The sequence below is a fragment of the Schistocerca gregaria genome, chromosome X, assembly GCF_023897955.1.
Source record: "Schistocerca gregaria isolate iqSchGreg1 chromosome X, iqSchGreg1.2, whole genome shotgun sequence".
Taxonomy (NCBI): Eukaryota; Metazoa; Arthropoda; class Insecta; order Orthoptera; family Acrididae; genus Schistocerca; species Schistocerca gregaria.
Window position 1 is genome coordinate 140,193,504 of NC_064931.1, and position 14,301 is coordinate 140,207,804.

Consider the following 14,301-nt stretch of genomic DNA (forward strand, 5'->3'; position numbering starts at 1 on the left):
ACATTATGTGCTAAGATTCATTTCACATCACACATGTAATACCTTTCTAATCTGAGTGGTTTCATTTACAAAAAATAAATAAAATGAAAATTAAGGGCATGTGCCCTAAATTATTTAATAATTAAAATGTTATTTATTTAATAAAAAGGCTGCAAAATGTAATGCCACTAGTTCATCCCTTCAGCTTCTAGTTTTCTCTCATACTGAGAGAGTTACAGAGCGAATAGTCAATGACAACTCTGGAGAGATGGTGGAAAGTCCATCTTACTACTATTATTTTTTTCATTTACCAATATTTTTATTTCTCATGGGCCTGCAGCATTGTAAATCTGTTGTAAATACTTTTAACCAATGACACTGCTGTGATAGTATTTTATTGAGCTGTTCTTATGGCTATGGGCTAATTTCGACACCATGGGCATTTTCAAGGTATCTGCAAAACATATAAGTTGTTGGTGCATAACTCTTGTATGTTTTCATTAGGTATACATTGTGTTACAATTTCAACATTACAATTTGAATGTACTTACAACCTAGCACATTGTTATAGCTTGTGCTGCCAAAATTTATTATATATTAATAAGTTGATGGAGTTTTATTAATCACACATCAAGCAACAGAAATTAAAGTAGATAAAGCGAACAGCCTTGTCATAATGAAACATAATGATTACATAAATAAAATACAGATTTTTTTGCATGTGACAATATCACATAAATAAACAAAAACTCAACTAGCAAACATACTGCCAAAAACGAAAAATGTAATAAAGGCCCAGAACACAATCCACGCCGATTTTAAGGAAAAGAAATACATCTCCATGAACCCAAGAACACCCCCCCCCCCCTATTACATGGAAAACCTAAGATCCAAAAACCTCAAATTTCTATATGTCCTGTAGTCAACTGTGTAGATAGTCCAACATACCTTATCATCAGAAAATTGAACGATATGTTAAATAAATACTACACTTACCAAAATTGTTGTACAATAAAAATTCCAACAATATCTAAGATATAAAAATGCCTCAACTATGCACCTACATAACAACAACACTTCACCTGGAGTAGGCTGCCTATGTACTATTTTTTGGAGGGTGTGTAGATAAACATGAATTCGGCACTGTTTTTGGGATTAATGACAAAGTAGAAAATTTGGTTCAACAATTTAAAGCTGTTACCAAAAGAATATCCTATACAGTACTTGTAAACCAAGTGTCAGAATCACACTTATTTTTGTTCAAACCCTGACAGAAGATAAAACAGATGAGGAAGAGTTTGATGACCAACTGGAAAACATAACTGAGAACACACAGACTAGAAATACCAAGATAATCTGGGAGATTTTAACACAAAAGCAAGAAAAGGATGATAGAAAGGTGCGGATTGCATGACAAGAATGATCAGTGGATGATTAACTTAGCTGTCTCAAAGAAACTGCACGTAAAATCTTAAACATTGCTGCAATTCTGCAACTGCATAAATTTGAAGAAGTTGAAAAAAATCAACCAAACAGTTGCAAACCAAAGGTTTATTTAGCCCTTGACGTAGGCTTCAAAATTTATAAAAAATATATTCTTAAGAAGAAGTGGGCCTTGTTACATCAAATGGCAGTAAATTAGATTAGCTGAAGCCAAGTGACTCATGTCATATATAAAATGTATATAAAAACCAGAAAGGTCACATTCCATGGCTCTTAAGATAGCAGCCAGGTTACGCTCATCATACGCCAGAATAAATCCACAACTGTATTTGCTCACTGGCAAAGGCTCTTGTCTATATAAAATTATAATAGGAGTCCAAAGATTAAATATTTTCATAACATAATTATTTATCATGGAAGAGACAAAGGCCAATGAGACATATTACATCTTGATGGTCCAAAGTGGCTCACAGAGTCATCAATATCAGGAGGCCGACTGTGCATCAGGCCTTTACCTTGATGCATGTAGACTTAAACTGATGTACATCTGTGTGTATAGGAAGAAGAAGAAAGGGGCAACAGAACCTGCTTTGAATGTTGGGAAACCACGAGAAATTACAATTAAAGCTCAATATACTTTATAAATCAAAAACCATTTTGAGGCCCTAGAAAATCTAGAAGCAAGAGAGAATGTACAGGAAAAGTGGAAGAAATAAAGGCCAGAGTACTAAGAGTAGTGAAGAATACTTTGGGAAGAAAAATGAGAATGAAGAGGAGAGGATGGTTCAATTAGACAAGTCAGAAGGAAGATGTGGGAGGAGTGGCTGGGTGACAGGAAGAATCAGAAGAAAAGGAAACATTTTCTTGATGCCAGATTGCAGACGAAGTGAACAGAGCTAAGCAGTCTATTAGAAAAAGTTGCGGCAGAGAGCCACAAAAGAATTCAAGACAATTTTTCCAACACATAAAAAATCACAAAAATGGACTTCAGAGTCCAATCTATTACATTAAAGATAAGAACAGAAACTTGATAAATGACCAGGAAAGAATTGTACGCAGATGGCATTAATACTTCTCAGAACTCTTCAGTTGTCCAGACCCAGATGAGATGCTACCTGCAGACCACAATCAAAAAAGGCAGAAACAACACGGCCTCAGAGGTGGGGGCAGAATAATTGGAGAATTAATCAAAGTGGGAGGTCAGAGCTTGCACTTAGAAATATATCAACTGGTCCAGTTGAAATGAAAGAATGAGACACTGCCAGAAGAATGGAAATTGGTCATAATATGCCTATTATACATGAGGGGAAAGAAAATGGACTGAGGAAACTATAGAGATGTCAGTATGCTTAATGTAACCTACAATGTAGTGTCTGTCATTATCTTTGGAAAATTACAACCATTCATAGAGAACAACATACAGTAATACCAAGCTGGCATTCAACCAAAACAATCAACAATATATCACATTTTCACCCTAAGACAATTGTCTGAGAAACACTTGAGAAAGTGACAAATATATCCATAGCCTATTCATCGATTTTCAATGTGTGTACAATAGTATCTATAGGAATAACCTAAAAATGTACTGCATGGTTTCAGAATCCCTGAGAAGCTACTGAGAACTGTGCAAACTTGTATGATTGGATCAAGGGCAGCACTGTGTTTCTGAGAGTCACGTCAGAAAGATTAGAGAGAGACAGGTTTCAGACAAGTGGATATTCTCTCATATGTTCTGTTCAATATCATCTTAAAACAAATAATAAGGGAACTGCAGGCAATAAGGACAGGCTAGAGTACAGATGGGTGGTAATTTCAATTGCCTCCAATATGCAGATAATAAAGTACTGCTAAGTGAGTCAATCCACGAATTGTAAGAAATGTACCAAAAAGTGACAACAGTGCACAGAAGATTGGGCTAAAGGTGGATCAAGACAAAATGGGGATCATCCAATTAGAAAGAAGGTTCAAGGGAGTTTACCAGTTCAAATACATGCAATCTTAGTTTACCAGCAACAACAGCATAGAAATGGACGTCAAAGAAAGAACAGCTTTTGGAATGAAATGCACGTTATCATTCAGGGAGACACTCAACTCAAATTTAGTACCAGTGAATACTAAGATGAGAATCTATAACACACCAATAGGCCCTGTAGGCATGTACGGTTCTGAAACCTGGAACATGACAACATGCATAAAGGAAAAACTATTAATATTTGACAGAAGAGCAATGAGGAAAATATGGGGACCAATTGTAGATAAAGGGAAATGGAGAAGGAGCATGGATGAGGAAGTCTACCACTCAATGCCACAACCAACAATACTACAGAAGCAGAAGAGCAAAAGAATACAGTGGGCTGGCCATGTATCCCAGATGGCAGAAGAAAGACAGGCAAAGAAAGCATCTGAGTGAAAACCAAACACCAGATGGCCCACAGGAAGACCAAGGAAATGCTGGATGGGTGACCTGGCAGTCCTAAAGACACCTGGAGGAACTGTGCACAAAACAGAAAGGAATGGAGGCAGTTTGTGGAAGGAGCATGTGGTCTGCGAGCCCTGTGATTGCTGGATATCCATATATGTACGTAAGTATGAATATATCAACATACCAATAAATGAAGCAATTGATATCATAGAAAATAACATACGAAAATATTGAAAATTGCCAATCTCAGGAATACAAGAAACAACAGAACTAGTAAAACTGGTACTCAACCAGAACTATTTAGAATTTAAAAACAAATTATACAATCAGAAAGATGGAGTCACAATGGGGCGTAGCACTGCAGGTAACTTCGCCAACACTTTACTCGAAACCTTTGGACAAAAATTAGTTAGCCCCGCAAACATGGCTATTAAGAAAATCATACACTAATTTCGTTAAGTAGATGACACACTGCTACACAGACATACAACACATCAATGGTATACTAAAAAATCTACACACAAACATTAAATTCACCCTAGAACTAGAAAATAACAACGCAATTAAATTCCTAGACTTAATAAACACAACGAGTATGTATTCGAAATTTATAGGAAACATATTACTCATGCTCATGAAACATATTACTCATGCTCTTGCCTTCCCAGAATACACAAAAATGCATAATTCCACACCATGATGGACAGTTAACAAAGTTTGCATTATAAAATTTCGCAATAAAAAAAGAACTAGCAACTCTCACATACATAGGATACACAAGCAAACTTTAACCCCACTATAATAGACCACCTATCTGAAAAATACACAAAGCCAGCACACAACCAAATACACGATGACATAAAATTGGCAAGGGAAACAAACAACAAGCTAAAATTCACCTACATACCACAAACATATATAGAAGTCATGGCTGACAAACTGAACACTATATTTAAGAAAACCAATGTATGGTTTGCGTTTTGCACAGCACACGACATCAAAACACAAGTCCGATATGGAAAAACAAAACCACCAATCCAAACATACGCCGGTGTGTATAAAATCAATTGTGACGACTGTGAAAATTTCTACGTATACCAAACGTAAAGAAGCTTCAACACAGTTATCAAGAAAACATCTAAATTTACTGGAAAAAATAAAAATTTACATTCGTAGGCGCAAATACCCGAACAAAATCTAATATCAATAAACTGAATTAAGACATAAAATTACATCGACAACTTTACCGTAATCACAGAAAACGATCCCGGAAAGTAACGTATGCTCAGATAAATTCCACCAGTAAATACACAGGCTCCTTGTCAGTAAACAAAACAATGTTTGTGCACACAGATCAATACACAGCCGGAACGTCTGTCGTCTGCTAATCAATAAAATAACAAACCAGAGATGTAACCATAGTAAATCTTTAATGCAGAGATATACCACAGAACAACAGTTGCGACACTTAGCCTCAGTGCTGTTGCCTACTGCGCCAGCATCGCGCCAATCGGCCAGTCAGTAAATGTGTTGAGTTCGGCGCGACCGTGAAAGCGAATAGTAGTTTTATATTTTGCTTTGTACAATTGTTTTTACCAACGGGAGCGTATGCAGCGCAATAAACTGTAGCAATAAGAAATATATCGCCAGTATTCGCATTCAAACTACGTGTGTGTTAATGATTAATGTTTCGCTTCAGGAGCAGAAAAGGACTAGTGAATAGCAGACGAGAAGATCTTAAGAAAAACGACCCTGTTTACTTTTTCATGTAATGCTAAGTTTTCTTCCCTACAATTCGAATAAAACCAGTTCATGAATGCAGACAATAATAAACTCGTATGGAATGCAGAGCCCACACTGTTTGACATCCCAAATAAGCCTCCTCAACTCATGACAAGGAGGATACTGCCACGAAGCTTCGACAATTCGTCTAAAACTGTAAAATAGTCCTACGGTGCAGAAGCAGCCATTTAAACTTCATATCTCAGTGCCAGATTCAACTGAATCGTCATCACAGACCTGCTTTGACGATGAAGTGGTTAGCTTAAGTGCAGCTATTTGTGTTTCGCAAAAGCGCGTGGAGTGTCAGGATATGCAGATCGCTAGACTTCACGCAAAACTATTACGGGGCCTATAATTTTAAGTACAGACAGCAACAGAAACTGTATCAGAAGTATGAAGTGAAGGATAAACAAATTTTGAGGACTATAGGATCGCGGTATTTAAAAACAGATGCCCTTGACTTGTTAATCCAGATTAGGATGCCACTGAAGGAAAAACGTGCTGCAAGATTGACAGACGAAAATAAGCTGTTTGCTCTAAATTTATTTTATCACAGCCTCTCAGGCATACAGGTTTTGTCAGAATGTTTTATGCTTCGATCAGGGCATACATTACAAAGATATGTGGGAGGCAGACAAATGAAATGGGTGGAAGTGACAACGTAGTCCACTTTTTAAAGCAGAAGGTACAGCATTTTTCCAACTCTGATAAACTAGTGAATATGTCACTGAATAAAATGTCTCTAAAGGCATATGACAGCATTTCTGACAGTGTTATTGGCTTTGAGAACTTGGGATTAACAAGCACTACATATTGCTCCCACTGTTGGCTGTTGCTTGTCCCACTTAGGATAATATAAACATGAAGGTCGTATTAGTGCAACAGGTGACAATGACTATCGTTTTTGGAAACATCTATGTCTTCCGATATTACACAAACACTCGGAGGATATAAAACAATTCAAATATTTCTTAAATCACGTAGAAAAGGAATACAAAACAAACATGCTTACGACGCATCTGACCTTCTCCTTTATCGCCACTTGGAGCGATAGTGTCGCTCCAGCAGTGAAACTGTAGCGACTTTCACAGCAGTGAGTGTCGCGCCTGTTATGTTAGACTCTGAACACACCAAAGTCTAATAAATACAGTCGCGACACACTCTGGAGCGAAAGTTGTTACTGTTTGATACCTGCAAGATCTGGAACCGCCGGAACGATATTAGCGCTCCAAGCGATGATGAAACAGTCACAGAGTCATGAGGACAACGTTTGTTTTTCACTATTTTATACTCAATTAACGGTAGAATTGTTATATTTGTGCGTTTCAAGCGTTAGTAAGTTACAGACAGACTGGAATTATCACGAAACACATCTAAAACAGCCAAATCACACTGATTCAGTGTCATAAGCTATAACTCATTAATGAAGAAATACTTTCGAATTTGTCTATATTTGCAGCTTATTCCACACAAAACAAGAGAAGCATATATTTGTGTTGTCTGTTGTTATTATAGTAGGCACTTTTCTTGACAGTTAAAAATTTTTTACGGACTCCAACGATTCGCCCTTTCTTATACTTCACCCGACTTTCTAATACACGAAAAATTTTAAAAATGTAATTACTTTTTCATGAAAAGCGAATGTGTTAAAGATTCTTGCCAAGTTATGATTTTGTAATATTTGTTTCAGAAGAGCTAGATTTAGCAATAATTGTGGAATTTGTTTCCCGTATGCTGACAAACAGCCTTATGCTTTTGAGGATCTATTATCATTTCTGTGTGGTTTTCCCTTAAGCTACATTGTGGTGGTTCATTTGGTACATTGAATAGTGTAGGTATTATATTCCATGTAGGTTTCCTAAGTTACACATTCACTGATGTGGCTGATAGTGTAGCGAACAAAACTCTGCTTTGTTGGATAGATGTATGACATCTTTGTTATTAAAGGAAGCAGACATTATTCAGTAAATGTCTGTATTTTACACAAGTATCTTAAATAACCGGTCCTGCAATTCACCATTTCATATTTCCCATCATCCTTAGGAAACTAAATAAACACAAATATGGCGTAATTTTTTAGTCATTGTTGATTTCTGTGACACTTTATATCCAATCTTTTGTAAAAACCGTGTTACAAGTCAATACAAACGTTGGTATTTGAACTCCTCCAATAGTGTATTCAGAAGCTTCACTCGCTGGCTGCTTAGGGTTCTGTTATCGCTGGAGGTAACGAAAGATGAGATGGAGCGTCATGAGTGTTATGTTAGACTGTGGACATTCTGTCCGCAAGATAATATATAGAGTATGTGTATGTATAGAGTGAGCTAAGTCCTCTGCCACAGCCTCCTAAACAGTCTCCTTCTTGAAGGATGCCGTGCTACTGTGCATGTTCTCTACATCAAACCAGGCTAGTCATGTGATTTTAGGATGGCACTGGTTGTCTACAGTTTGTGGTAATAGCGAAACTTAAATATTATACGTATTAGCCTTGTTTTATATACTATTCTGCAAGTTTTATTTTCAGTAATATCTATGGTGCAGCATTGTTGTTCCTATAGATGTAAAGAGAAGTATGTGAAAGGAGGACCAGTTTATTTTCGTAAGTGTGTACGACAAATGTCTAATTGTAAATGTCATATTTATATGAGGCACTTTATCTGCTAAAAAACATCGGCACAGCATTATAAACTCATGTATTGCACAGAAAATTTGACACGTTGCTTTTAGTCTCTGGTATTTGTATAACATAGTGAAATTAGTAAGTCAAATTGGTATTTGCTCGTATGAGTGGCTTCACACTTTTGTGGAGCCTGTATCTGACAGAAGCGAGATCGACAGATTCACAGTTTGGAGACAGTGGTCAGATCATACGTACCTTGTGCTTGCTCAAAATAATCGCAAGCCATTGTTAAATGATCTGCAAATAATCTGAGGGACATGCTTTGCTTATACCAGAAAGAAATTAATGGCTGAAGCGAACTGCATTCAGCACATTGTATCTCTTTGCCATGATCTGCTGAGCTCGCAGTTCCAGCTAGCTTTTCTGAAACAAATATTACAAAATTATAATTTATGTACAACCAATAATTGCAGGGATAACTTTTAATTATAAATGACAACAAGAATATAACAGTTTTTAACGTATCTAATTAAAAATGAAATCTATATCCACTATGGAAATACTTACCCAAAATAAGTCAGCTCAGTTTGAGGGAAAAAGTGTGGATGTTCAGTAAGTTAAGAGGAGCTTCACTCCTAGATTTTCCTAAATCATATGAATTTGCAGTTCATACATTTTTGTAATATTTTTCGTAGGCAATGTAAAATATTTTTTGATAAAAGAGCACATTCACACAAGAAAAACGCTTTGCAGTAATCCAGACAGAAAAAGAGATGACATGGATCTTATTGCCACGTGTATACGAGACAAGTGGTAGACAAATTTACATGTGTGCTTCAGTAAACTGTCAGTTAGTGTACACATATTGGTGCTATGCTCATATGCAGATAAAATTTATACATGACAATCTGTTTAATTTGCTCTAGTTTATGCAAGTTTTCAAACCCTTATGTGTATCTAAATATTTCTGCATGAGACAGTTTCCTATCGACAATATGAATCAGTAAAACAGAAAACCTAGAACAATATTGTTGGCAGTCACTTTTTATATTAGCCTACTCTAAGATTTCAGCATTGATCTTCTATTTTTTATTTTTTTGTGCATAGTATATGGTTTTACTTTTCTGATGAGATGGCAGAAAATTGTTATAGATATTTTAACTGTCCATAAAAATCAGTGAAGTAAGCAAAGAAAAATTTAAAATTATAATGGGCAAGCAGGTGGTGGAAATCGTTTACTGTATTTACTGTAACAGTTTCATGGTTCTAAATGAATTGTTTCTTTGTGACACTTTGACGCCATCTACAGTGTCATTGTAATGTAATTAGTTATAACACAAATGATGTTCTCCATGTAATGCTTCAATGCCCTCTTAAAAACTTGAAGCTATTGTGTAGCTATCTTGAGGGCTTCAACAAAACTTCTGGAAAACATTCATTAATTTGAGTTGAGTTTAAAAAAATTGTCTTTCCATTGCAATGTTTGATTATTAGTTGTGTGGAGTATGCTTACTTTTAAATATTTGATATTACTTTTGTACTCAAATTAGTGACAATTACATTTATACATGTGACAAATGAAAACAGTGATTTACATAAAGATACACACTACTTGACTTTATAAGTTGATACATAGTGAATTATTGGCAAGCAAACAATTGTTCTTTTTTTGTTAAGAGTTCTTTCAATTGACTTTATAACAAATGGTGAACAGATCACTCAATTTTGTTTCGTTTATGGAAATGTACAGAGTTTTGAGTGGTCTTTTGCTTATGCAATGCTATGCAGACCCCATGAATCCAGATGGTAGATGGGTTTACAGTTAATTGGTGAGACATTTTGGTTTCATGGAGGTTTGTTATTGCTTCGACATTCGAGGTGCCACTCAACCTGTAGCTGGGCAGTTGGCATTGGGAATGCGCCAGTACATGAGTGGATCAGTTGTCATAGTTTGCATTGACATCTGACAATCAGTGATACACAGGCATGCTACACTAATGTTACCAATCCCTCCATTCACATCTGAATTTGATTATGAGAAGATGAAACAGCAGCATCAGTTGTATGACAATGGTTGTGAACCGCTAATCTGCCAACACAAATATCATTGTTAAACTGTTTATGAGGTAAGATACTGATGAGATCATGATCTGTAGGTGTGGGGACTAGTGTTCTACACAGATTCAAAGTTGGTATTGGCTCATGTCAGTGGATTCATAAAATACATCTTTCAAACTAAATCGGTTAGTTTTGTTGCTTCAGCAGTTGATTATTTAATGTTTTCACTTTAAAATAAACTAATTTATGTGTGTACATGAGTGTTTTGTCCTATATACATTGTCACGTGAATACAGATAAGTGGTTTAAATTCAAAAAGACACTTAACACCACACTCTCACAACCAGTACCTGTAGCAGAGAGCAGTATTGGCGGTGGCAATTTACACCAGAGATCTCTCACAGTTTTACTACATATGCATTGGTGCAAGCGTTGTAGAATTTGTGTCTGCAGTTGCAGCATATTAGCGATTCACAGGCTACTGTGATTTCGACTTCATCTGCCGTTTCTATTCATGACATCTGAGCAGAGGTGTGTAACTTTTAGAATAGATGATCATGTTTTTTTAATTTCACTATCCTGGCTTGTTTCACTTCTGTAACACAGGTTGTCATATTAAAATATCTTGGCTGTGCATTTTTTTCTCTAAGTGCATTTCCTATTTACACTGTCTGTGCATTTACACACTACACTTTGATTTTTGTGAGGAACTAGTGCCGTTTTCGTTATTCACTGTAGAGGTTTTTGTATCTACTACAATGATAGGATACAGTTTGTTTCCTTGAATCTGAATATTCACATATTTATAGTTCTTCAGGTGTGGAATATTTCGGTCAGATACTTTTGTCTTGGCCTAATTCTCTACATGCTAGATATATTTCCATGAAAAAGGTTAGGACACAGGTTCTGCATACCAGCCAATAGTGTCATACAAAGCTCCTATCAGTATGAAACAGAAAAATCAGAATGTCAGCAAAACCAAATGTCACATGTCTTACCTTTGCCTATGATACCATGGATACACATACATACACAAATAAATGCAATGAAATTGTAGAAAAAGGAACAAGTCATATCTTGTATCTAACATAGTTTAATGACAATTGGCAATCTTAGGGCCGATTGTATAAAGCATTTAACCTTAGGTTAAGAGAGAAAATGACCTTAGTTCAATCTCAACCTGGAAATCTGCTTTGTATAAACCTTAATTCTACATCATCATCTCATCCCCATCAACAAGCAAGTCGCCAATGTTGCGTCAACTAAAAAGACTTGCACCAGGTGACCGGTCTACCCGACGAGAGGTCCTACCCACACTACATTTCATTTCATCATATTTGATGAAAATGCTCAGTTCAATGTCAGGTTCACCTCTGATTTGTCAGCTTATAGTGTAGTAGCAGTACGATTCATCGCTTTTGTTTCCAGCTCGTACCAGCTGAAATAATAAAAAGGTTGTGATTAAAAAATTGTGGCAAGCAAATATCTGACTACGGCATTCCCCGCCGCCGATGCTCAAAATACTTTTTTTCGATCTGGAAGGTTAGGTTAAGGAGATTACTGGCGAATGTGTGTTCTTAATAATCAATGTCATAACAGCCCTTGGGAGACAACTCGTAATTTATGTGATTGGTTCAAAAACATTTGTGGTAAGGTCTTATGTGACCAAACTACTAAGGTCATTGGTCCCTAAGATTAAGCACTACTAATTGTAACTTAGACTAAATTACACTAAGAACAACACACACACCCATGACTGAGGGAGGACTCGAACCTCCAACGGGGTAGCCTCCCGTATCGTGACAAGACGCCTCAGACAGTGCGGCATGTTTAGTTCAGAGGCATTTTATAGACACTCAGCAGCAGAGTAAGAAAGGAATTTTGAAAGCAGCCAATAACGATTTAACATAACTTGTATGTGTTCTCTTTCAAGGAGCAATAACTATGCAATTCGTATTGAATTTTTAACTACTGAACACGTCCTTACGCTGCTATGACAATTCCACGTTCGTTAGTAAATAGAACATGAGCAAGAATGTTGCAGTACACGATCATCCCGTTTCATGGCGATAGTCGATGTTCCCCATTGCAAGAAAGGGTGTCATCACAGCTCGACCGCTCAAGACAAACATGTCCACATACTGTAAGAGTAGTGGCGTCTCCTGTAGCTGCTGCGATAGTAGCGTTATTAGAACTGTAGACAAGGTGTATATTAGTGTCAAATTATGTTCTTCATGTTCAACAGCACAATCGCCTGCATATATATTATTGTATTACGACCCGTTAAGGAACAAGTACACTGTTATGATTGCTGTGAAGTATTCAATACCCTTCACGCTTATATAATAACTTTACAGGTATATTTCAGTCCACGCACACAAGCACATTGAAGTAATTACACAGTTCATGGAAAACTCGTTTTTAAATGTTTACAGACGATCGCTTTCTGAATAACCTTGTTTTAATCAGGCACATTATATATTTTTTGTTATATACCCTAGATATTTCGTAGATTTCGAAATTTCAGTATTTTCTCAATAGTGGCTTGTAGAATACAGAAATTTAGTGAGAAGCTAATCCCACAGGTGATAGGAGGAGGATAGCTATACGAGATATCAGCCTGAATACAGAAAAGCAGATTCTGGATGACCAACAGGTTGGACAACAATTTTAATTACTAATATTTATAAGAAGAATTCGTTTCTGAGAGAGGAAATGTCTAGCTAGGTATCTCAGTGTTAGGCCCAATTGTGGCATTATTAAAATACAGTAAACTTCAAGTGTCGCTAAACAAAGACAGTGAAGGAGCCACACTGAGCCACATATGTTCGTTTAGTAATGTGATAAGTACATCAGTCTATTCTTAGATATAATTTAGCTGTGACCTCAATGTTCACTATGAGCATAATCGTTTTCCATTTTCGATCTAGTCATATTTACTGTCAGCCAATTAGTGCAGAGATGTTCGTAGTTTTAACTACAGTGAATGCATCAGGATGGCCTCCAGATTTTTCCATCTCTTAGTGGTAGTAATCTGCAGTACTGTCATAAGCCACCACACTTCATTAGTTTGCAGCATGAAAAGTGGCTGAGAGTCAATCGGAATGAGCTGCAGCGTCAAAATAGTAAGAGACTGCGCTATCTGATCAGAGGCATCTGGATACCCTTGTGTAATACAAAAATGAACATTGTTGGTTGGTTGGTTGATTGGGGTTGAAGGGACCAATCAGAAAGGTCATCAGCCTCTTGTTTCAAAGTTGGTCCATTTGGACTGATTTACATCTCAGAAGAGTCATAACAATAAAAGGTCAAAGGCTAAAAAACGTACAAGTGCAGCCGCATTGTCAATGGTGAAAACAAAAGTAGAGAAGTTAGCAAGTGGGCAACCCCAAGGATATGCTAGGGGCAGGAAATATACCACCTCTGATGCAGTACAGACAAGACCACCTGCTATTCAAAAGGGTTCAACGGATAGAATGTAAAAGTGCATATTGTAAAAGGAAACTAATCAAGTCTAAAAAACGATAAAAACAGAGGAAAAGGGAGAGAAAAGAGGATCTTGGCCAGGGAGGGGAGTCAGGAATCTATGAACACAGCTTATAGTGGGAGACACTCCAACCGTCACCACCCTGCCCCAATGAAGAGGGAGATTAAAAACCTCAGAACTGAAAGTAAAAACCACTTTCACGGAGAAAACTGAGAACCAGTTCAACAATCTGGAAATCGTCTGCCAATATTAAAGGTAAAGTGCAGGGAAATGTGTACCTAGTACACAGAGCCAAAAGAAGGGGGCATTCCACCAAAATGTGGGCTACTGACTGGAAGGCTCCACAACCACAAAGTGGGGGTTGATCATTATGCATAATAAAAACCATGGGTCAGCCTGGTATGGCTGATGTGGAGATGGCACAGGGTGGTCAAGTCCTTTAGGGAGAGGTGGAAGGAAGAATGCCACGGGACAGGTGCCGCCTTAATCGCATGAAGTTTATTAGAC

The 14,301-nt window shown here is 36.9% G+C and overlaps 1 protein-coding gene across 2 annotated transcripts in view; it reads right to left on the reverse strand.

Annotated features, from left to right (window-relative positions):
* The window catches only part of LOC126297897 (uncharacterized), a 302,392-nt gene that overhangs the window by 99,907 nt on the left and 188,184 nt on the right, over window positions 1–14,301 (reverse strand). The window contains exon 1 of one of the 2 annotated variants that reach the window (XM_049989206.1): window positions 5,095–5,265. The exons of the other annotated variant lie outside the window; for it this stretch is intronic. The gene's annotated coding sequence lies outside the window, so the exon portion shown is untranslated. Of the gene's footprint in view, window positions 1–5,094; window positions 5,266–14,301 lie in introns of those variants that run through there. 2 annotated transcript variants of the gene reach the window in all.